This window comes from Canis lupus, chromosome 3 (genome assembly GCF_011100685.1).
Source record: "Canis lupus familiaris isolate Mischka breed German Shepherd chromosome 3, alternate assembly UU_Cfam_GSD_1.0, whole genome shotgun sequence".
Taxonomy (NCBI): Eukaryota; Metazoa; Chordata; class Mammalia; order Carnivora; family Canidae; genus Canis; species Canis lupus.
Window position 1 is genome coordinate 43,913,929 of NC_049224.1, and position 25,311 is coordinate 43,939,239.

Genomic DNA, 25,311 nt, shown 5'->3' on the forward strand with positions numbered 1-25,311 from the left:
CAGAGTTTTACACCTGAAACTGATTTAACATTGTACATCAACTATACTTCAATTAAAAATGAAAATGAAAAAAACCACAAACGTTAGAAAGGAGACTGTGAGTCATTCAGGATAACTGATCTGTAAGTAGCCGTGGATTAGGGTGGAATGATAGGGTCTGGGGACAGACTGTGATGAGAGCAAGACAGTATCTAAAAGGTGGTAAGTGGGAAAATTGGGAGTTTTAAGTGAACATTGGGATGAATACTATTTAATTCTGAAATATTTTCATATTCATAACACATACAGCTGCTATTGCCAAAAACTCAAGTGATAATTTTCCTTGCAAATACACATTTAATTTGATGCTATGACCACCAGTAAACTATGCACCCCGCCCCCCCCCCCCCCCCACTAAACCAGGGAAACAAAGAAAAAGAGCAAGCCCTACTGAACATTTCCTATGTGGAAGCTACAGGACATATGTCACTGCCTATTCATTTTTTAAAAGATTTTATTTATTTATTATTCATGGGGGGGGGGCAGAGACACAGGCAGAGAGAGAGAGAGAAGCAGGCTTCCTGAGAGGAACCCAATGTGGGACACGACCCCGGATCCTGGGATCAGCCCTGAGCCAAAGGCAGGTGCTCAACTGCTGAGTCACCCAGATGTCCCAGCCACTGCCTATTCAGATGAATGGGACACAGTGCCTTTCTCAAGCAACTCCAAGTAGAAATATTTACAAATTCATCTGAATGTTTTCCTATTTTGTGAAATAAACACTAATTTTTATTCAACCAGTATTTACCGAATACCTATTATGATTGAGCTGGGATACTTTAGATTATAAGAAAAGGAAAGAAGTAACCATGATGGAGTTTAATGAGCATCATGAAAGACACACATGCAGAGGCGGGAAGAGGTTCAAAGGAAGGAATGATAAGCTGTCGAGAAGTGACAAGGAAAACATGAAAGAGGTACATGTGACATGAAGGGCAGCTGGGCTGTCCCTGTGAATGTGAAGGATGGCATGAAGAGGGAAGTGATAGGAAGTTGGGGTTGAGAAATACTTGGGCATAGAATCTCTGTCTCAAGAGTAATGGGTACATTGGGGGTGTTGAGGAGCAGAAAAAGTAAAGCTCAAGAAGGTCAGCAGAAGTCCAGGAAGGCCAGGCTGTGGACTCTGGACTCTATTCTACGATGGACAAGTCCTTGCTAAAGAGTGTTAAGAGGACTGACTCCAGTCAGTCATTGCATTTGCTGCTGTCCTATGGCAGATGAGGGTAGAAGCAGAGATAAAATGAAAGGCTACTGTTGGGAGAACCAATGAAAGGTGGTTGCGGTCAGAAAAGGGTACAGGGGAAGTGAGGAGGAGTAGGTATATTAGGAATGTGCTTCAGAATTTGAGCAAAAAAGGACTTTCTGATGGGCTGAAGTGAAAGACCAAGAAGAAAAATGGATGACTTTCTAGAATTTGGACTTGAGCGATTGCATAGACATTGGTGACATTTACTGAAATGAGAGAGACCAGGAGATGTTATAAAGTGAGTGGAGTATGAAATGAAGAGTTTGTGTTCATTGGTGAGTCTGGAAAGAGTAATTTGGGAGAATGGTGAAGTAAGGAAGCCAGTTCAAATAGGTTGAAGGTAGAATGCAACATGAGAAAGATTCTTCACGGTCACATAAACAAGAAATAGTCTTTCATCACAAGGCTAGTGTTGCATGTACAGAGCATGAATACTGAAATATTTACAAATTCATCTGAATGTTTTCACCTTTTCATCCTATTTTGTGAAATAAACACTAATTTTTATTAATGCTTATGTGTTATTCAACCAGTATTTACTGAATACCTATTATGATTGAGCTGAGATACTTTAAATTATAAGATATGTTCTGTATCTGCTGGAAGGATAAGATGGTGAACATTTTAATAACGTACTTTCTCATGTTTGGGTCTCTCTTCCAGATTAAATAACCACATAAATGGGCAACACCTCAAAATTTTCTCATGGGATATATCTTAGAATAATAAATTCAGGGGTAGCTGGGTGGTTCAGTCGGTCAAGCATCTGAATCTTGATTTCGGCGCAGTTCATGATCTCAGGGTTGTGAGATCGAGCCCACATAGATGTCTGTGCTCTGCCTAAAATCTGCTTGAGATTCTTTCCCCCTCTATTGCCCTCCCCTTCTGCTTCTCCCTCTACTTGTACAAGCTCTCTCTCTCTCTTTCTAATATAAATAAATAAAATCTTTTAAAAAAGGGATAAATAAATTCAAGAATGAATGAATGACTTGGAAAAATAAAAGTGGATTTATGTCCATTAGTTCTACATAAATTTAATGAAAACTTAACCATATGAAACATGCCTCAAGTGGGGAAGGTAAGACAAAGAATTTTCCAGGTTCTCTGCAGTCTGGAGGCTTATAGGTAGATAAATGAAACTCAGTGACAACAGCAAAAAGCAATGTTAATGATTATTAAGCTATTAATAACTTAATAAGGTGAGCACATGCAAAAACATAAGAATTTAAGGGGAATGAAAAAAATACACTTAACACTAACTCAAATTTCGGGTTAACCAAAGCTGGGGTTCAGATAACTAAGGGATTGTGTGACAATCAGTATCCAAAAAGTAGTAATGAGCTAAGTAGTAGGCTGAATTTACCAAGACAAAATGATGTTTGAATAGCAAAACAGTACAAAACCAAGAAAAAAATAATAACTTGGGACAACATTAGTAGCTGATATTTATTGAACAATATCCATGTGACAGGCACCATTCAAATGTTTATGCGCATTAACTAAGTTGTTTCCAAATCATCCCAATGAGATGACTATCATCATCATCATCTCTATCATTGAGGACACCTAAGGCATACATGGCAATAAAAGGTAAAGTTGGGATTAAAATCTAGGCAGTCCTTGATCATATTATATGTAAAACTTGGGCTGTTATAACAAAATCATACAAAAGTGTTTGGTTTATAAACAAAAATACCTGTATCTCACACTTCTGGGGGTTGGGAAGTTCAAGATTATGGCACCAGCAGATTTCCTGTCTGGTGAGATCTGTTTCCTCCCAGGAGACCTTATCTCACTCTGTCCCCAATGGCGGAAGGGGTGAGGAAGTTCCCTGGGGTCTGTTTTCCAGGGGCACTAATCCCATTCATGAGTGCTTTATCCTATGACCTAGTCATTCCCTCAAAGTTCAACTCCTATTACCATCTCCCGGGGGTTAGGTTTCAACTTATGAATACTGAGAGGACACAGACACACAGACCAGAGCAAAGAAAGCAAAGAAAACCTGTGTCATGGAGGAGAGAAGACTTCAATCATCTGTATTTACTTTAGAACGACAAAACAACTACTGTTTCAGTAAACTCTTGAGTCCCCAGATGAGATGCTTCAGTTCAATATAGTTGAGCGTTGCCTAGTGTTCTTACCTCCTAACAAAGCACAGAGAAGAGAAGCCAGATAGGTTTTTGCGGAGAGAGAGAGAGGTGAATGGATACAGAACCTGGGAATACGGACATTCCCTGGGAATTCCTGAAGTGAAAAGAAGGCATCAGAAAGTTCTGGAAGGAGGAGAAATACTTCCTGGAAGTTTCAGAAAGATGGTGCCTGATGTGTTCACTCCATAACCCCTAATGTCTGGATCCAGATACACTAAATTCCACCACACCAATTAGGCACCCTTTGTGTGTCCTGTCCTGGCAGGACCAGGGCCTTTCCTCTCCTCTCACGTTCCCGCAAAAACACTAGAAGGCAGAGTTGTCTTCTTTCCCGTGCTCTGACTTCATTTCTTCCAGCAAAGCAATATTCAGTGAACTAAAATAGCTGTCAACTTGCTAATAAATAAGAAGTATTAAACAAACCTCACACTAAAGGACCTGTGCGGGGTGACAAGGCATTCAGAGCCAGTCAAGCGTCCCAGCAGCTCACACCTGAGGGCGCCACTTCATACACAGAGGCACTGATGGGTGTCCCCGAGTGAGTGCGGGGCTTTCCAATTCCCACATGCCATCAACAAGTGACGATGGATATTAATGGGAATGGCGCTTTATATCACTATGAGAGTTAAACAAGCTCGTCATTAGTGTTATGGGAGAGATTGCAGTGTCTGGGACCGAAGAAACTCTGTTCACAGCTGGGGTGTGTGTGTACGTGTGTGTGTGTGACTATAGCACTCCATGGGGCTCTTTAACTTTTGTTTAATCAGCCTGTGTGCACAAGTAGAATGCCTGAAAAAAAATAGTGTAAAACAGTGTTTAGAGTAAGTAAAATTCTTCATTTACACATACTCTGATCCCTGCAAAAATATCCTTCTGGTGTATCTGAAATATGGAAATCTAGCATGTCCATATAATCTGGGGAGGTGAATATAGCACCATAGTTCTGTCACTCAAACCACCTCCAGATGGAAGGCAGTGTGGCTACTGACCACTGAACTTGATTCTGCTGCCCCAGGGGCAGAGAAGTAGGAAGTCACCATGGGCTTCATAATTTGTACCTAAGGCAAAATGAAAGCATCTGGCCCTTTTTTCAAAAAATTAATTAAGAATTTCAAGACAGCTACTGCAGAACAAACATGGTCCCCTTCCATGGGAGTGCAGACGAGCAACACCTATGAAACTGGCCCTGTAGAAAGGGTCCAAGGGCTGGAACTCCTACAAAACAACTGCATACAATTTTTTTGTACAACTTCGCATATCTGCACACATTATTTTGTATCTCCATTGTGCCCTCAAGCCTTAAAAATTAGTTTTCCTTTTCAAAATGGCATCTTGTGTAAATCAATGGTGCCTTAGGATGAATGGTTTCACAAGTGGGTGTGGCCCCTTTGGAGCTCCATGAGGGCACCTCCCCCACTTCCCACTGCCCTCCCTCCATTTCCCCTCCTTTTATAAATCCCCTGTCGCCTGAGAAGAGCATTCTGGAAAGGCCTACATGCTTCTTTCTTTACTGAATCAATGTGTATTCCTGCTTCAGTTATCTTCCCTGTGAAACAGTGAAAATGAATCTTCTTTCTTCTCTTCTTTCTGCCCTCAGCCTCAGGGAATGGCAAATGCTTAGCAAAATCACTGGCCATGCCTAAAACCTCATGATTGCTCACTGTGATCTGGAGGGAAAACTGCTGCACAGGATCTGTCTTGTCAGTATGCTTGGATATCCAAAAGGTTTGTTGTAGATGCTGCTGTTATAAAAATTATACATATGTAATTTGGAGGAAAAAAAATTAACCAAGATATCCAAGGAACTGGTTAGCAGTAGCAATGTAAAACAGGGGGAAATGTGTTTCCGTCATAAGGTAGAGTTTGTCTTTTCTGGTTATTGTAAGCAAGGTTGTTATAAATGTTTCAAGGAAAATGAAACTTCGGGCAATTGTCTCTGTTAATCAAAAATCATAGAGAAAACCAGAAACCCTGGTAATAAGATATATGGGCACCAGGGTCTAATGTTTTAAATGTTTGAAATTATAAGCCCAGATCATTAACCACCTCTTGCCTCACAGAGCAAATCAAGCTTCAAATTGTAATCAAATCTTTATTTTCTCATGAATTCCTTTTTCTCCATAAATTCCATGTAGGAAGAGATGGCATGCAAGTATCCATGAGAAATTAAATAGGAACGGTATGTGTGATAAATAAAAGACAAATTTGTAATTATGTCCTGATTCACTTTTTCTCCTAACCCATCTATCCAAGGCCTTTACTTGCTATGATGATACAGCTGTTTGGCTTTTCATCAATTTATTTTAAAAACTAGTTATTGCCCAGCTCAAGGATTTGGAGCTAGGTGGGTCTGCCTGGCAAGAACTGAATGATTAATCATATCATTTGGATATCTGTAATTAAGGAGCAAACAAAAAATCCATTTTCTAGAACTGTCTATTTAAAAATATGTTTGAGGCACCTGGGTGGCTCAGTCAGTTAAGAATCTGCCTTCCGTTTGGGTTATGATCCCAGGGTCCTGGGATAGAGGACCTGGGGGCTCCCAGCTCAGTGGGGAGTCTGCTTCTTCCTCTCCCTTTGCCACTCCCCCTGCTTGTGCTCACTCTTTCTGTTAAATAAATGAAATCTTTAAAAAAAAAATGTAAATGTTTGATTTCTGAAGGGGGGATGGGTACAGTGCAGGGGTAAAGAAACCAGGGGTAGAGCACTTTTTTCACCAAGCAGCAAGGAGCACAGATGCATCTATAGGGTTAAGGCAGTTAAATAGAAACATATATGTTTTAACGGAGTTGTGCTTTAAAATTACTTCTAATTTATCCACTTACCAGACATGTATTGAGGTAAAATGATCAGCAGTAATGTGCAGCAGAAAGATATATACTTTTTTAATTGTAGCCAAGAGGAAAAAAGCAGCATGGAATTACTTAATCGTTGCTAATTATAATATCACTGAGGTAATTACAATAGATTTTGATTGTCTCATTTTCACACCAGAGGAGGGCACAATGCTGGCGTTTCTCTTAATACATATTTGTTTTTAGAGAAGAGCTGACAATTACACTAATTGTAGTCACAGCATGAAACTTTGTTTTTAAAGAAAAATTCGTCTACATGTCACATAGAATAAAGGCACCCTTTCTGTTTGGTTAGGTGCAAATTAAAGGCACATTAATTGCTTTGTTTATTGTGGTAAAAGATCTCTGCGTAGTTGCAAGCATTACCAATTTTACAGGGGCAAAATCCAGTTCAAAGTCCTTAATATCTCAAGAAAGTGTTCTGCTGCATATATGGGTCACCTTTATGAAAGCTTTACTTCACTTTACCTGAAAACCACACGATCCTCAGATTGGCAACCCACATTCAGGAGAGTGGGGAAAAATCCTGATAAGAAAATGCCAATGAGAGCTGAATTTCTAGGTGCATCTTACTCTACTGCTGTCAAAAACCATTCCCGTGAGTACCAACCATGTCAGTGTGGATGGTGTATGCGAGTGAGGGACTGACGGACAAAGTCTCATAACCACGATTGGCTGGAAGCCTGACCTGCAGCAGACAAGAGAGAGGAGAAGAAACCAAAGAGCCCAGATTCACCAGAGATGGCTTTCGGTTGGTTGGTTTTTCTTGCCACCCAGCCGTTGTCCATTGTCATCCTCTCCTTGGTAATAAAGTAGTCGCATAATTGTGTTCTTCCCTTCTACTGTATGCCTATGCATGTGCTCCTGCATTGACTTCTCCAATAAGCCACAACTGGCCATTTCTATTTCTCAGCTTTTATAACCATCTTGCCAGAATTAAAGGAGGAGAGGAATTGCTAGCCAGCTGCAATATACAAAAAAGATAAAAACAGAACGTGGATTGAGTGTCTGGCTGGTCCCTAGGGTTTTTGAATGCAGTAGGTATTGTTGAGCTTGATGACATTTTATTGTGTCAAGAGTTATATTTAAGAAATCCACAACCAACGTCTTTTGAGGGACCTGCATAGAGAGGTAAAATACTCATATTCCCCCATATTTTACTGGAATATACCAAACAGATCATCAGCACAGTGGTCCCGTAAAGAACCACAGCAAGTTCTCCTGAGAGGCTAAGTTGGTTAAGCCTGTAACTCTTGGTTTCACCTCATGAGATCGAGCTCCCTATGGGCTCCCCACTAGAGAGGAGTCTGCTTGAAGATTCTCTCCCTCTGCCCCTCCTCCCAGTAGTGCACACATGTGTGCACTCTTACTCTGTCTCTCTCAAATAATAAATAACTAAATCTTAAAAAAAAAAAAAAAAAAAAAAGAACCACAGCACATGAGCTATACAATTAGGGTAAAATTATACCTTAGAGAGAGAAAAATATACTAATTTATTACACAAACACTCTATAACCTTGTGAATTTTTTGGGAGGTTTCTTGTTATTATTTAATTGAAATATATATATGATACATCCTATTGTTTTAACTATTACTGCTTTATAGTATAGTTTGAGGTCAAAGCCTCTGGCTTTGAACTTTCTCATGATTGCTTTAGCTATTTGGGATCTTTGTGGTTTTAAACAAATTTGAAGGTTGCTTTTTCTGTCTGTGAAAAATGCCATTGGAATGTTGATAGGATTTGCATTAAATCTATAGATAGCTTTGGGCAGTATGGACATGCTAACAATATTAATTCTCCAGATCTATGGAACCAGAATATATTTCCATTTCTGTGTGTCTTCTTCATTTTGTCTCTCTGTATTCAACAGAGCCCTGTAGTTTTCATTGTACCGATCTTTCACTTCCTTGGTTAAATTTGTTCCCAGGTATTTCATTGTTTTTGATACTCATGGATGGAATGGTTTTCTTTATTCTTTTTTCAGATGCATCATAGTTACAGTATGGAAATGTAACCAATTTTCATATGTTGATTTTATAACCTGTAAATTTATTGAATTCATTGATTAGTTCTCACAGTTTTTTGGTTGAGTCTTTGGGATTTTCTACATAAAATCGTGTCATCTGCAAATAATGACAATTTTTCTTCTTCCTTCCCAAATTGTATGCCTTTTACTTCTTTGTCTTATCTAATTGCTCTGGCTAGGGCTTCCGGTACTATATTGAATAAGAGTGGTGAGAGTTACTCAGCCATTAGAAATGACAAAGACCCACCATTTGCTTCAACGTGGATAGAATTGGAGGGTATTACACTGAGTGAAGTAAGTCAGTTGGAGAAGGACAAACATATGGTTTCATTCATTTGGGGAATATAAAAAATAGTGAAAGGGATTAAAGGGGAAAGGAGAGAAAATGAGTGGAAAATATCAGAGAGGGTGACAGAACATGAGAGACTCCTAACTCTGGGTAATGAACAAGGGGTGGTAGAAAGGGAGGTGGGCGGGGGGGATGGGGTGACTGGGTGACGGGCACTGGGGGGGGGGCACTTGGCGGGATGAGCACTGGGTGTTATACTATATGTTGGCAAATTGAACTCTGATAAAAAATATACAAAAAATTTAAAAAATTAAAAAAAAAAAGAGTGGTGAGAGTGGGCACCCTTGCCTTGTTCCTGATCATAGAGGAAAAGCTTTCAATTTTCCATCATTGAGTTAGCTGTGGGTTTATCATATATGGCCTTATTATGTTAAGGTATGTTCCATTTGTATGCAATCTGTTGAGGTATAAAACCCCATTTTGAGCTTTTTACCTGTTTTACTTGCTAAGGAATCACTGCATGTGAATGTTCTAGAAAATTGCACATTGAATATGTCTACTAAGCCTAGCAAGGTAGACTTTACAGATATTGACAGACAGTCAACCTAAAAGTGCTCAGGCCAGTGACCCTTCTGGACCCTTCTCAATGTGGCAATAGCTATTACACAGAATTCCCAAACCTATCCTAGGCTCTAGGTCACTTTTGCTTCTCTATGACACCCCAAACAGTCAAGCCTTCCAACTTCTCCACTGACTTCTTGCATCCAATTTCCTTACCTCTCTTTCTGCTATCACTAGTCCAACCTTAAACCTCACGATTTCTCTGTCAGCCACGCGACAAATTCTAATAGGCCTGCCTGTTTTCCATTATACCAAAACCAATCTGCTAACATATATATATATATATATAGAGAGAGAGAGAGAGAGAGAGAGAGAGTCTGGTAATACATGTGTATAACATTTCTCTGCTCAAGAACCTGTAGGGACTCCCCAGTGCCTGAAAAATAAAATCCCCATGCCTCAGCATCGCCTACAAAGCCCTTTACTATTCTTCCCCCAAGCTAGATTCCCGATGAAACCATACCCTGGCATCTTTTGCTTTTTTCCAGATATGCTGAGTGACTTGAGAAAATACAGTAGCAGTCAAGAGACATTGGCACTAGGAAGAGCTAAGTTTGAATCTCATCTTTCTTATATGTGTTTGCTTTCTAACCCTTGGTTTTATTTTATCAATACATGAGAAAAATAATGTCTACCAGGAATGATGTGAGACTAGAATCAGATATAAATATCTACTTATGCCCTGGGCATATGACAAATATTTGGTTCTCCATGCTGGCATGTGGCATATGTTTGGTAAATAAGAGTAGTTATCACTACCCACCCCCTGCCACTATCACCACTACCATCATCATTATTCACAAACATTTCTCCTAGGTTTCCATCTCCATATGTTTTCTGTCTCCTTCTAAAATATCATTTCCTTATCTTCCCAAAATACCCACCTTATTAAAACACTTCCACTTCCAGATAGGAAGTATCCCTCCTCTGCATCATTCTTCCCTGTACTTTTCTAGTGTTTTCCAAATACTACCTTTTATTGCATCCTACAGATCATCAGGCCCTAAGCCACACTCTACAGAATCCAAACCTAGTGAGCCTGGGTCCTGTACACATGTGAAAAGCCAGAGCTCTCACTGAACTTGGACAAGAAACTAGAGTGCCCTCTCTTCTTGGAGTCCCATATCCAGACACCACTGGGTTGACCCTCCCTGTAGAGATGTCATTTACCCTACTCTTTTCCAGTCCTGGACCATCTTCTCAGTTTAGGTCCTGCAGATGTAAAGCAAGAAGGAGTGGCTAAAGTCAGCAAATGACAAGAAATCTTAGAAACAAAGTATGCCCTTCCTGCCAAAATTCACTGGATAGGTTTTATAAAAATAGACCTGACTAAAGTCTGACTTAGAGAATTGAAAAATAATAAAGTTTCCATTACTATGAAAATTGAAGCTCTACCCATCTGCTCCCATCACTATGAAATAGGAGTTTCAGAGTAAAAGATAGGCAATGAAGAAACAATATAACAAAATACTCAGAGGAGAGGAAACAATATCAATTCCTTGATCAGTGATCTACTTGGGGCCATGAGGAAAATAAAAAATAAAAAAATAACAAATAATTTCAGGCAGAATTTGATTAAAAGCAAAAGTTTCAAGTTTACTAATATGGTGGACCAGACCTTCTGAAGTATATTATAAATACCAAAAAACACAAAAAGAAACCACTGATACATTTGACTACTTCAAATTAAAACCAAAGCAAAGACTTCTTTATAACAAAATAAAACAAAATAAAAATTTATGCACAAGCCACAAAATTTGAATGATATGTGTAATAAATAACAATAGAGGAAAAAGAAGGGTCCAAGAGGAAGATGGGTAAAGGGGCAATTTATGAATGAAGAGATACAAATATGTTCAACCTCATTGACATTCAAGCAAGAACACAATACTATTTTTTCAGTGATAGAGACGAAGACTTAGAGCGTTATTAAAATTCACTGTTTGCTTTGTATGTGTGGAAACATGTGCTTTCACTTGAAGTGTACATGAGACAAATAGAACAATCTTTCTAGAGGGCAGTTTGACAACGTGTATCCAATATCATATGCATAGATGCCCTAACCCTTCTAGCCCACCTTAATATTTTAAATTAAGATATAGTCATACAAACTGGAAAAGATAACTGCACAAGACTTATTACAGATTATTCATAAGAAAAATGGATACTCCTTTATGGTGCCTGGGTGGCTCAGTTGGTTCAGTGTCTGCCTTTGGCTCAGGTCATGATCCCAGGGTCCTGGGATTGAGTCCTGCATCAGGCTCCCTGTTCAGCAGAGAGTCTACTTCTCCCTCTCCATCTTCCTCTGCTCTTCCCCCCTGCTCCTGCCTGCAATTTTTCTCTCTCTCTCAAAATAAATAAATAAAATATTTTTAAAAAAGAGTGAATGGATACTCTTTTATAAAGCATTTAGTCAAACGTGGTACACACACCAAATGTAGATCCTATAACAAAAATATGCAGCCATATTTATTAACAGAGAGGGAATTCCATTAAATATTGTTGAGGTGGGCAGCCCGGGTGGCTCAGTGGTTTAGCGCCACCTTCAGCCCAGGGCGTCCCACATCGGGCTCCCTGCATGAAGCCTGCTTCTCCCTCTGCCTGTGTCTCTGCCTCTCTCTCTCTTTCTCTCTGGTCACTCATGAATAAATAAAATTTTAAAAATAAATAAATAAGTATTGTTGAGGGGAAAGGCAAATTACAAAACAAATGCATAGCATGATCCTACTCATATAAAGGACATATGCACACAGGTGTAGACACACTTAGAGAAATGTTTGGAAGGATGGTTAACAAGAGTTACCAAAGTGGTAACAATAGTTACCTTTTTATCATTTGAATTTGTACAACGAAAAAAAATTTTTTGCCATCAGAATAAAGTTATTTTAAAGGGAATTAAAAAACACATTCTTGGTATTCAGTTCCTAGAGAAGGCAGGTTTCCTGAGGTTGCTGGGGTTTGATCCTGGCCTTTGGGAACTATAACGTGATGCCCCTTCATTTTTATTGGCTAAAGCAAACATTCAAAAAGATTTTGGTCATAGAATGGTATCATCACCACCATTATCACTATATATTCAGGCCTCTGAATTGAACATCAATTTCAAAACAGTTGGAAAAGCAAAGCAATGCTGTCTTGCCCAGAGAAAGGTCAGAATGAGCCTGAGTGCACTGTGCAAGGTCAGCCTAGAGGCAGTGGCAAAAGAAGTTTAGGTCCTTCCTCAAACCAAAGTTCCTCGTGGGAACCCATGGGTTCTAGGAAAGCTGATAACAGCCATCTTGTCCAAGTTGAAGGGAAATGAGAGTAGAAAGGACACTCAAATAAATTGCCTTTGCCTCCCAGATTTGGTGGAAATAAATCTGAGTAACAAATGGACTGCCTAACCAACAGAACTTTCAAACTCCTTAGGGGTGTTAGAGTTAACAGTAGGAGGTTAAGGACCTCCATGGGTTTAACATAAGGATGGCAACATCCACGGACATATTTGAAACCATATGTGGTGCTAAGAATCTATTCTGGTTCTTCATCTACAAAACCTGATCCTGGCTGTACTTCAGTGTTCTAAATGAAAATCAGAGGTGAGTATACCCATTTAGAAAAGCTTCTATAAAGCTCTGATTCTATTATTTGGAGACATTGGGCTGAAAGCAATTGCATAACTGCCTTTAACAATAATGCATGAAAAATAATGCACGTTCTTATTTCACATATGGTGTTTAATGAAAAATCTGACTCTGAATCCTTAAATATACTAATTCACCATATTTAATAAATTTACTCACTGTTTCCTGATCTCCTCAGATTCAGATATTTCAGCATATCAAAGTGATCACATTTATTATGATATTTCCATAGCAGTCCAGCTATTCCCCAGATGGGTACTGGTTACATACCTATGCCCAGTTTGTGAAAATCCAGTCATTTATTCAATATGAGTATGAGATTTTCTGTATTTGTACTGTATTTTCATTTTTTAAAGGCAATCTGAGTTATTTGGGAATGTAAAAGAAATATTATTAACTGAAACCATAAATATAACTCTTGGTCTTCATAAAGATAACATAGTATAAATATCCCCATATTTTCAAAGCCAGGAAATGCTCAAAAGATGGATTACATAAACTTCTAGAAAGAGGTTTAGGAAAACTCCTGCGTTTTCAACAAGCCAAAAGCCTCCCTAATATGCTTTAGAGACACTAAATCAAGGTCTGGGAAAACTGAAATGTGAGTAGCAAAGAAAAGCAAAAAGATTGAATATACATATATAATAGAGTAAATAAGAGCCAACTTAATTTCATTTCTCAGAAAAAATTTTCTTTGTTATTCTAAACTATTTTCAGTGGAAGGAAAAGAATATTAATTTTCTATCTTAAAATAATTGAGTTAGATCAAATATATGAAAAAATAAAGCTGTTCAGTATCACGTTATCCTTAAATGTCTTATTAATTAAAATTCTACTTCCTCAGGTTATTAGTTTATGAACACAAAGGTAGGGAAAAATATCGCATATTTTTCAAACCCTTAAGACATTTGAACTGAGAATTGGGTATATATTTACTTCTGTTTGGTCATTATCTTCTGATCTGGTTTAGTTTCTCAAATTTGTTACTTTCGTTTTCCAATCCATGATATTGATTTTTTTTTCTTCCACATCTGGGCAATTTGGAAATTATATCTCCTTATGAAGATCTGTGAAATCTTTTATGGGAAAAAATAATCAGGTTCTGTCAACTGAATCACTCTTATCTGTTCCTGAAAGACACACAGAATAAATTATGGCTGGCCAAATATGACCTTTTAAAAACCACAGTGGCTCTTTAAGGTCCAAGCATTATGTCCACCTCCTGCCAAAAGGAATGATTGTATGAGGAAAGTGCGAGTCCTATTGTCAATGTTGTATGTAATATTTATGCAGGATAATCCCCTTAGCCTGTAAATAATTCAGGATTTAAAAGTACTCGGTGAACAAACAAATGCTAAAAATTCAAAATGTTGCCACCCTCCCTAAGTGGTGAATTATCCAATCTTGGTTGTATTCCCTGGCCAAGGGAAGACAAATCAATCAAAAATGAAAAAATAGCCTATTTGTAGTAATATACATTCTGGGAAGAACTGGTTGCGTTCAAAAGAACTGTTTTTCTTGACACAGTGCAATGTGTACTGAAAGTAAAAGTATAATCTCAGAGAGATTATATTGGTTTAACTCCTATAATATTGATGGGATTTGAGTGGAGTCCTAAGAAGGTTTAAAAAAAAAAAAGGAAAGCAAAGTCCATTTGAAATGGGGAGATTGATACGAAGGCAGGGAAATGGAACGGAAGGTAAATGATAAATTAGCCTGATTGAAGCCAAGTCTTCTTGTACTGAGGGGTGCTAGGGTTAGACGAGGAGAGGGTCTTCATGATAAGTGGAGCTAAGGCACATTTTATACAATCTTGGGGTAATAGAGATTGCTATAAACTGAATGTGTGCATTCCCTCAAATTCATTTGTTGAAAGCTAATTCTGGACGAGGTGCTATTAGGAGGTGGGGCCTCATCAATGGGATTCATGCCCTTATAAAAGAGGTCTTAGAGAGCTCTCTTCTCTTTCCACCATTCAAGGACACAGGGAGAAGACCTGAGCCTTTCAGCCACCAGAACTCTGAGAAATATATATGTGCTGTTTAAGCCACCCAGTCTGGGGTGTTTTTGTTTTAGTAGCCCAGATTAAGACAGAGATATATTAAAGAGGACTGAGGACAAATTAGCAAGGATATTTTGTAAAAAGATTTTGACAGCATAACATTTTTTCAAAAATTTCGTCTTAATTAATTTGCATTTTGCCTCTCAGTTTGGGAGCATGGAATTGGTGGGAATCTCAGGAGGCCTCCTGTTCTGTTCTCCACTTCAAGCAAGACTGGGAAATTCCTGACAAAAGAGACATTCATTGTATTTTTAAATGATTCAGTGGAGGAGGTGCCCTAGCCTTGTGAGGTGATCAGCCGCATTTTATACAGCATCTGCACAGTAAGGAAATTCATAGGTCAGGTACCATCTTCGACTGCACCGAGATCGGGATGAGTGAGGGGCAATCTTTGCCGAAACATGGTACTGAAAGTGTACTCCCACATTGCAACTCCCGAAAAACAGGCAGCCAAAAGTGCATTAAGGCATGTCTCTATCTAAATGACTAATATAATGAAGAAGACTGTACTTTCCCCTACGATTTGCCAGCTGATATATTTTAGAGCACACAACAATCTAGAATATTGTTGCATTTCCATGTTTTGTATATGCTTTGTCATCTTCATAGAAACACTCCCCTTATATTTCTGCCGAAATCCAACTCAAACTTCAAGAGTCAGTTCACATGTTACTTCTCTTTTTCCAATAAAGCTTTCTATTACCTCCTGGAGTTCCTTAAACCAACGTCTGCCATAACACAGGCCACATTGCACCAGCCACCTGTAATGCTGTGTCTGTTCCATATGACTTTTCTTTGAACTCTGCTGCATTCAGTGTCTAATATGTAATAGATTTTAACAGAAGATTACTGTGTGGCTGAGTGAGGTTAACTAATCCCCACTTTACAGATGGGGAAAACTGAGACTTTGTTAGAACTGCAAACAAAAGCTTTAAGTCTCTGGTTCTTTTCAATGGGTCCATACTACTTCCTCACAAATCCTAAGTGAGACTTATAAAACAAAAACAAACAAACAAAAAACCCCTTTAAAAAGTTAAAGAAAAAATATAATCTGCAAAAGACATGGATATGTGCATACAATTAGTTATTGGAATTAATGTGTACAGAACAGCACATCTGAGACGCCTGGGTGGCTCAGCGATTGAGCATCTGTCTTCGGCTCAGGGCGTGATCCCGGAGTCCCAAGATTGTGTCCCACATCGGGATCCTTGCGTGGAGCCTGCTTCTCCCTCTGCCTATGGCTCTGCCTCTCTCTCTCTCTGTGTCTCTCATTAATAAATAAATAAAATCTCTTAAAAAAAAAAAAAAGAACAGCACATCTATATTTCGATAAATCAGAATTCCCTAAATTGCCCTGCTGGAAATCAGCATAACTGAGTTATCAGCATGCTTGGGTAAAATTGAAAGATTTTTTTTTTTTTTTTTTATCTTCCTGATCCCTCTCAAACTTTTTTTTTTCTTCTCAAACTTTCTTACGTATATCTGAAATGTTCTGGAAAATAGTAACATTTGTTAAGAAAAATATGCAACATCTCACTAATTAATTTGGAGATTCATTTAGAACATTACTTGGAATATCCTAAATATCACGGAGTTGATTTTTTTTTAAAAGCTTGCCTTCAAAAGGGGTCAACAACCTGCACATGTTTTCTTTCCGAATGTGTCCGGATGATTTTCTTCCTCCATGTCCTAGTTAGTGGCCTGACTACCATTATTACTGTGGTTATTCACAAAGCTCTCTCTCTCCAACTGTGTCCTGTTTTCCTGGGTTTCTTCAGACCCCCAACACTTCCTTGTCCTAACTCAAGATAAACCTCTGTAGAACATTCCAAATCTACTCCAGGCAAGAGTGACCACTCTTGCTGTGAGCTTCTAGCTCACCGTCTGAATCATTCTCTTAGTAACTAATCATTCTCTGTCTTTCCCACTGTGGCCTTACCTGGCTATTTCAATACCTCCAGTATGCATGCCCAACCCACTGAGCTAGATGGAGGTCCTCGGGAAACCTCAAAGCATAGGATGACCATGTACTTGCTCCAGTGTCCTAGAAGGAGAGCTTTGAGTATCAGGGAAATGTCAAACATAATTTAAATGATATATTTTAATATTTATTAGTTGGCAATGATTGGCTTCACCATATTGGTGGGTCTTTCATAGATTCCTATTCAGAAACTACTTGAAAAAAATATGTTGAAATATGAAAACAATACTGAGCTGTGTATATTTTAAAAACGAACTAGGGGTGGTGGAAAGGGAGGAGGGCGGGGGGTGGGGGTGAATGGGTGATGGGCACTGAGGGGGGCGCTTGATGGGATGAGCACTGGGTGTTATTCTGTATGTTGGCAAATTGAACACCAATAAAAAATAAATTTATTATTTAAAAAAACATTAAAAATGTATTAAATTAATTATCTGCACATTAAAAATAGCAAACAGTAATTATTCTTGTTACATGTGCAGATTTTTTATTCTGATTTTTAGCTGTCTCCAATATCATTTCAGTGGTGGATTTTTTTAAATAAAATGTGTTTTATATATTGTTCTATTATTTTTAACTTTTTCATAAAATTGCCTCCAGTCTTCTACAAAGCTGAACTGTATGTTAATAATTTTAATTGTTGACACATTCTATCATTGCTCCTATACAGAACATGCCATTTTTAATTAAGAAGTATTTTCTTACAGGTGCAGATGTACCTGGTAAGTTAAGAGCAAATTCTGTTAGAGGAGGAAAATTTTCATTTCTAATTTGTTTTGTATGAAAATATGTAAATAGTTAGGCTAAAATATTTTTACAGACACTGTCATCTTGCTTCCCTTCTCAGTTTTAGAACTATTTTTCAAAGACATTTCTCATCAAATAAATTGTCTCCATTTATGATTCTTTTGAATGTTTTACCAAATTTAGATACTGTGAAATGATAGTCCTTTTCAATTCCATTCCATTTCAACACAGAATAGAAATGGATTCAATTGAATATAAGAACTGAATTGGAAATGCTTTCCCCAAATCAAGGTATTCCAAAGTATAGTTACAGATTTCAAAATTAAACCATGTCTTTTTCAGCTCCCATTGCTTATTTTGTTCAGTTTCACCCTTGCTTTTGTGGGTAATCCTACCCTATCACCATTGTTTTCCTTTCACTTTGTTATTAATAAAGATTGGGGTGCTCTATTTATTGAATTTTTGATTAACGGTTTCAACCGATATTGAACAAAATGCAAACAAAGCTTCTCTAAAAATATTATCTTTGTTCATCACTTATATTACAACTAACTTTCTCTGAATTTCAAACATGTTAAAACCCAGGACATGGAGGCAGCAAAGAGAAAAATCACATACTATCATAGAAAGTGCTTTTTTAAAAAAAAATTCAACACCAATTTTGTCCCATATTCAGAAATTGTAGTTCACTTACTTTGTGTTACATGTAAAAATATTTGTTAATTCTAAGAATAGCTGCTTTTTTGGGATATTATGAAAGTGTTGTTTTGATGAATTTTAAGCCTTATATGTATCATACATAATTCAATAAGTACATTCCCTCACATATTTAATTAGTAGAATATTGCTTTTACTATATCACATTGCCCCAAATTTGTACGTATTTTGTCAGCCCAAAACAACAAGAAGTTTGTCTCCTTTGTTGAATTTCCTGGCTGAATAAACTATAACATTCATAGTAGTATCAAATGTTTCATCTCTGATAAAATATATTTCAAAAGCTTCATTTTGACTCTAAAAATTGGTTTAAAAAATAAACTATTATTGGAATTAACTAACTTCTACTTAAAACATCTTACAACACTGATACAAAACTGGTATACTTTCATTAATTGCTATTTTCCTCCTTTACTAATGGGGCTGACACATTAACAACTCTCTCTCTTGAATTTTTGTATGTGTACAAGAGTCTTGATTACATACCCTGTAATTGAAAATGAGCAAATTCAGTGGAGAGTAGTTACTTGGTTCAAATGAAAGTCACATGCCGCAGAATGATCCATAAACTTAACTTCTGTAGATGCATTTATTAAATCATCATCTTTGGGCATCATCTTTGGGCCATCTTTGGGCATCTTTGGGTATCTTCTTAATATCACTACCAACTGTTTAGGTTGGATGTTGATGTTTTGGAGCAGATTTGTGTCTTCTGGTTTTCATGCAGTCCCCATGGCCCCCATGAGGGATGACAAACATTGACACTCTGTCAAATCAATTATTCATCAGTGTATCACCAGGTTTTGTATCACCAGGTTTCCAACAGAAATTCAGAAACATGAACCTGATTTTTTCTTCAATATCTACTTCCTGTTTTTAAATCCATTGGTTCTTGCAAGGGTCTATTGTCCAAAGAAAGGATAATATCCATAATACAATAAAGAAATAGTTGTAGGGATCCCTGGGTGGCGCAGCGGTTTAGCGCCTGCCTTTGGCCCAGGGCACGATCCTGGAGACCCAGGATCGAATCCCACGTCGGGCTCCCAGTGCATGGAGCCTGCTTCTCCCTCTGCCTGTGTCTCTGCCTCTCTCTCTCTCTCTGTGTGTGACTATCATAAATAAATAAAAATTAAAAAAAAAGAAATAGTTGTAAATGTCTACCATACTCTAAATGATAAAGCCACAATTGTGAGAATTCAAACTACTATGCTTTATCGCAGTATTTCTTAGTTCCTCTTTTCACATAGACTTCCTACATAACTAACGTATAATTTTTCAAATTTCCCATAGAGCCTTATCAACTAGAATTTTTGAGGCATCATGTATTGTCAAAAGGTGATGGGGTCAGTAGTGTTGAATGTTTCTCCTCCAGAACTTACGGTTACAAGGCCTTAGCTGTCTCCAGCTGCCCATGCCCAGTGCATTTTATTTTATCAGGGAGCTTCCTGTATCTTGTCCCTGAAAAGAAGGTGTTAGCTGTTAGTGTCAGAAGAAAGTTTTCAATTATCTTTCAGATTTGACTACCTATGAGAGCAAGAACTTCATTCAGTGCAAGTGTATCTCACACAGCCTGGGTCATGACCATAGTGCCGTGATGAAAAATAATACTATAAAAATGAAATCCCTATCAGGGATGGGCAAGTGATAAGCCAATTGGATGCTGGGACAAAAGGTGCAAACTAGTTTTTGGAGGTAAACCAGTTATCCTAGGTAAATGACAATGTACAATTGTCATCCTCATACCCTTCTCAGAGTTTTACACATCACTGGTGGTCAAAACTTGTCCTCACTTCTGTGTAGATATTGAGTTCTTCACCTTTCAGGTCAAGTGTTGCCTTGGGAATGGTATTTCTACCACAAGGGCTATTTTCTCATAACTTTGCCATGCCAAACCCTAGCTATTAGTAGGCCAATTTTTTAAAGACAAAATTTAAGTTGTTCATGGGCACACAGTTGGTATGTGAAAGAGTGCTTAGGTTCTACTTCTTCTCATTTTTCATTACTGATTCAAACATATTAATGAATCTGCCAATGATAAGATAGACTACATTGAAAAAATGCAGCTCTTACAAAGCAAAACAAAACAAAATAATTGTGACTTTTTCTGGATTTATCTTTTTAACATAATTTCTATTCCCACAACTGCAGACAGTGGATGTGAGCATGAATCATCTGCCTTTTTATGACTCTCCATAGAGCATGAAGTATGGGTTGGGCTGGGGGCTGATGATGGAAGGTGTTTCTGTGCCCCTTAAATGGTGAGCCGGGGCTGTGGTCTCCACACCTGGACTATGGCATAGAGAAGAAGAAAGAGGAAGTGAGAACATGCCAGAGCCACACAAGAATATATCTTGCCTTTGGGAAAAAAGGCAACATCAGGGTGCCTGAGTGGCTTAGTTAGTTAAGCATTTGCCTTTGGCTCAGGTCATGATCCTAGGGTCCTGGGATCCAGTCCCACGTTGGGGTCCCTGCTCAGCAGAGAATCTGCTTCTCCCTCTGCCTTTCCCTTCTCTCACTCTCTCTCTCATACTCTCTCTCTCTCTTAAATAAATAGATAAGTAAACAAACAAACAAACAAATCTATCTTAAAACAAAAGGAAAAAAGGCAACATCATGTTTGTTTTAGTTTGTTTGTTTCTGTCTTTTATTCAGGAGATTAGGTGGCATGTAGCGAGCAAAAGGAAGAAAACATTCGAGGGAGGTCCCAGGTGATTCTAATATGGAGATAAATTTGGGGATCACTGCTTCAGAAGATAGCAACAAGAACAAAACACTCAATTTGTTCAGTCTTTGACTCTACAGATCCCATCCTTATGGCAATAAATTTCACTGGGCAATTGTACCCTTGTTCACTCTGCTCATATGAACACAGCTATAAGTGATGCTATTATTTCTCGCCCATCCTCCCTCTCCCTCATTTCTATGGCCAACACCCTTGGCTGAGGATATTTTCTTAAGCCCAAATCCTCCTCTAATCAGAGGTTACAGGGTTTTGGTCACATGTACACACTGTAAATGGGAGAGCCAGGTCCTGGGAAGGTGTGGCTGAAAAAAATTAAATAATTTATACAAATGAAAAATCAATGAGACAATTAAATAGTGTTGGAATTATTTTTCCAGACATAAACTTCAGAAATTTCTATGGCAGAGATTTGGAAGATCAGAAAAGAAGAAAATTATAATTATCCAGAGATAATTATTGCTAAATTGTTTTTTCTATAGCCTTTATTTACATGGATACATGGATTCATTATAACTTGCTCTTTGTTTTTTTATCTTCGTTTTTTAAAGTATCTGTTATGATTATCAAGTGATAATTTAATAAATTATCTTGAAACTCCCTGACTATAGATTACTCTGTCATTCCAGCTTTGGAAGTGGGAAAGGAGGGGACTCTGGCTCTCCAAAAGCCCCAGTCACTGGCCATCAGGAACTTCCATTTTTTCTTTCCTGGTTCTCCCTTCTCATCTTACCAGGAGAATCAATCTGCCAGAGACAAGATTTGACTGGGAATAACATTGTGGGAAGAGCCCTGAGCTAGTCAGCTTCTTGAAGGCAGGTGCTACAACCTCCTTCCTTCCTCTGCTTCTTCACTTTGACTGCCCCAGTGCTCTGTGCCATGGGGATTGTCCATCACCGGGAAATGACTCACAATCAGGTCTTTAAATATTCATAATACCTCCCAGTATTCCAATGACTATCCAAAGAATAAGGTGCCTTTAGCTACATTATCTTGTAATCAAATCAATAAAAAGATGAAAATAAAGACTAGAGCAGCCACTGCATGTTCCTTCTAATTGCTTATCAAGAAGAGCAAGAAAAGAGTATAAAGGCAGTTTGGTCCTAAAGCAGTAGTAATAAATCACCTCTGACTAATGTTAATTTTGTTTCAGTTTATCCTTTTCTCTTTCTAGTCATCTAAGTGTTTGTTTGCTTTCAGTCTTTTTTATTGAATTTATTTGGAATTATTTTTTGTTGTTCCCTAAAGAGCTAGATTTTGTACTAATACATTTTACTTCTTCCTATGTATCATCCATTGTTTTCTCCTTCAATATTTACTATATTCAGCTGCAGATAACCTTAGGGAAAAATTTAATAATTATTTAAATAAAAGGAGTAGTTGGATTTATATCTATACAGCACCCAAGGTGATTGTAAATTTATCATTTAACACTATTTTTTGCCACATGTATTAAGTTTGACTATGTCATTATAGCATTATTGGCTTATGAAAAGCCTGGTGTTGAGGGTTTCACTCTTGTGCTCTTCAATCAATTCAAAAATCATGGTTTTTAGGGAGTTTAGCTGATTTCTATTTAATATATTTTCCAGAGTTACTTTCCCATGGTGAAAGGATATACCTTGCCTATTTTTTGGTTTTCATTATTTTTTGCAAACAGCATTTTGATTCATTTTGAAAAATAATTTAGAAAAGAAAGTCATAATTATAATTTAATTTTACACTCTTCCTACCCAGTCAATGTATGAGATTCTAATATGATTGCCAATGAGATTTTATGACCAATACCTCGCATTGATGTGCTCCAACCCATGCTTCTTCCATAAGTGCTCATCATCCCCAAATTTGTGTTTATTTTTTCTTGACTTATTTGGAATGCATTTATCACTTGTGAATTGTTCTTGAAAAATACCTTGATTCATTGCCTTTCATTAATTTTGAGATTTACTATAAAAGTATCCTACTCTATGAAGTCTTCTGTGTGTTCCTATTTGTTCGATATTTTATTTACAGAATTATATTTCTAAAATACATTCATGTTGCTACTTGTAGTTATAGTTTATTCATGCTACTGAAAATATATCATCATTTTTACTATACCACAAATTATTTATCCAGTCTCCTGTTGATGGGCATTTGGGTTGTGTCCAGGATTTTGCTCTTGTGAGCCATGCTGCTATAAAGATTCATGCACATATCTCCATGAGGCACTTATGCTAGATCTCAGGATATGTGAATGTTTAACCTTACAAGATAATTCTATATTGTTTTCAAGGTAGTTGTACTAATTAATACTCCCACTAGCAGTATGTAAGTGTTTTATTTCGACTTTTATTTCAATTTGATTTTTGCCCAATGTAGTGATATAAAATGATATCTCTTTGTGGTCTTGATTAACATTTACATGACTACTGGTAAAGCTAAGATGAACATTTCACATATTTAATAGTAATGTGTTTGCTCTAAAATTCCTAGTCAGATCTTTTGTCTATTTATTAATTAGGTATATTTATCTTTTCCTTTTATTTGTAGGAGTTCTTTACATATTTTAAATTCTAATCTTTGCCCATTATATGGATTGGAAATCTTTCTGGTTTCTGACTTATCCTTTTGATTTTTTTTAATGGTTCTTTAATGCAGAGAAGTTTTTAATTTTCAGGATCAAATGTCTGAGGACTCATCAATGACACCTCATAATGGAGGGCTCCCTATTTCTCTAAAGGACTTCTGTTCCATCAGTGTACCCCTTAAATTTGACCCTGGTTGAAGCAGTGCTCCCTTAACACCTGTCCGAACACCCGTATGGCAGTTCTTCTCATAAATTAATATGACTCAGTGTTACCTCAATTTGACTATGAACTCATTAAGAATGGAAGCTTGCAATTTCTTCATCTGTAATATCGTAATAAAAATAATTCTTCTCTCAAGTTCACCCAGGATCAAATGAATAATTAGTTGTGAACATATTGTGTTGGTTTGCTTTATAAAGATGTATTAAAGATGATTTTACCACATTTAGAATATAATTGTCTAACAATGCCAGATTGGTCCAACCAGGAAAAGGTACACATAGATTATGGAATCTATCCTTTGGCCATTATCATGGTTCAAACCACCCAAGAGTCTTCATACCACGACCCCAGGCATAACTTATATTTGGTTTCTACCTAAATAAACCAAGTCTTTCTTTTTTTAACCCACATGCTGTGATATGCCCTTTCCATGAAAATTGGAAGACAGCAAGAAATATGATGGAAAAAGAGAGTCCTGGGGTGCCAATAAAACTGGGTGTTAGTCTTCCAGGCATGCATTTCTATATACATTCTCCCCTAGTGCCAGTGATAGCTTTATCCTAAAAGAGTCATACTACTCTTCCTTCTCCCTGTAATCTAAGGTCTGACAAGTGGGAATGGGGCAGGTTTATGAACTCAGAACAGAGCCACACTAACAGGCCCTCTGGTCATTGAAATCACAACCTTTACCCCATTGCCCCAGACTGTAATCAACCAAGTGCAGGAACTATTTCCTCTGGCCTAAGGAACAGAGATATTAAGGATAAGGATATTCTTGATAGACTGAGCAAGCTCTCCAAGCAGTGTTGGCTTTTTCAGAAAGCCCATGCGTGAGTAGACATCATGGCTTGACACTCCCAACTGGAAATGTATACTCAGAAAGCCTCTCGAGGTCTCTCCCTGTTTTCTCTCTCCTGTCATTCATTATTTTGTTTCCTTTAGGTTTGATTAAATGCCCTGCTCTGTTACCAGAACAAAATTAATGATTCAAGTGTACAAGCAACCAAATTAATCTCTCTTGACCTTTCTAATATGAAGTGTAATCTTTTGTGGCTGTGAAAAAGAGAACTTCATATAAACTGAGGTTAAGCATGATTAAAGAATTTCTGTGTAAAGTGAAACTATCCTGCACATTATTTTCCTGGTTAAAGTTTTTATGATTTAGGAAATACTACTACAGACATTTTTTTTATTTCCATTTTTAAAGGTGATTTTGGAACCATTAGGGTTTGGAAGAGGGAGAATCAAAGCGTGCACACAAGCATGTACACACCTGAAAAATGGAAATTGAGATTTTACTTTTAGTTCCTTTTCATGTATAAATTTTCACCACAAGAGAAATACTATGAACCAGAGCAGCTACAGGTTTTACATACTTGGTTAATTAGCAATTCTTACCAAACTGAGTATATCATTTCTCTTTA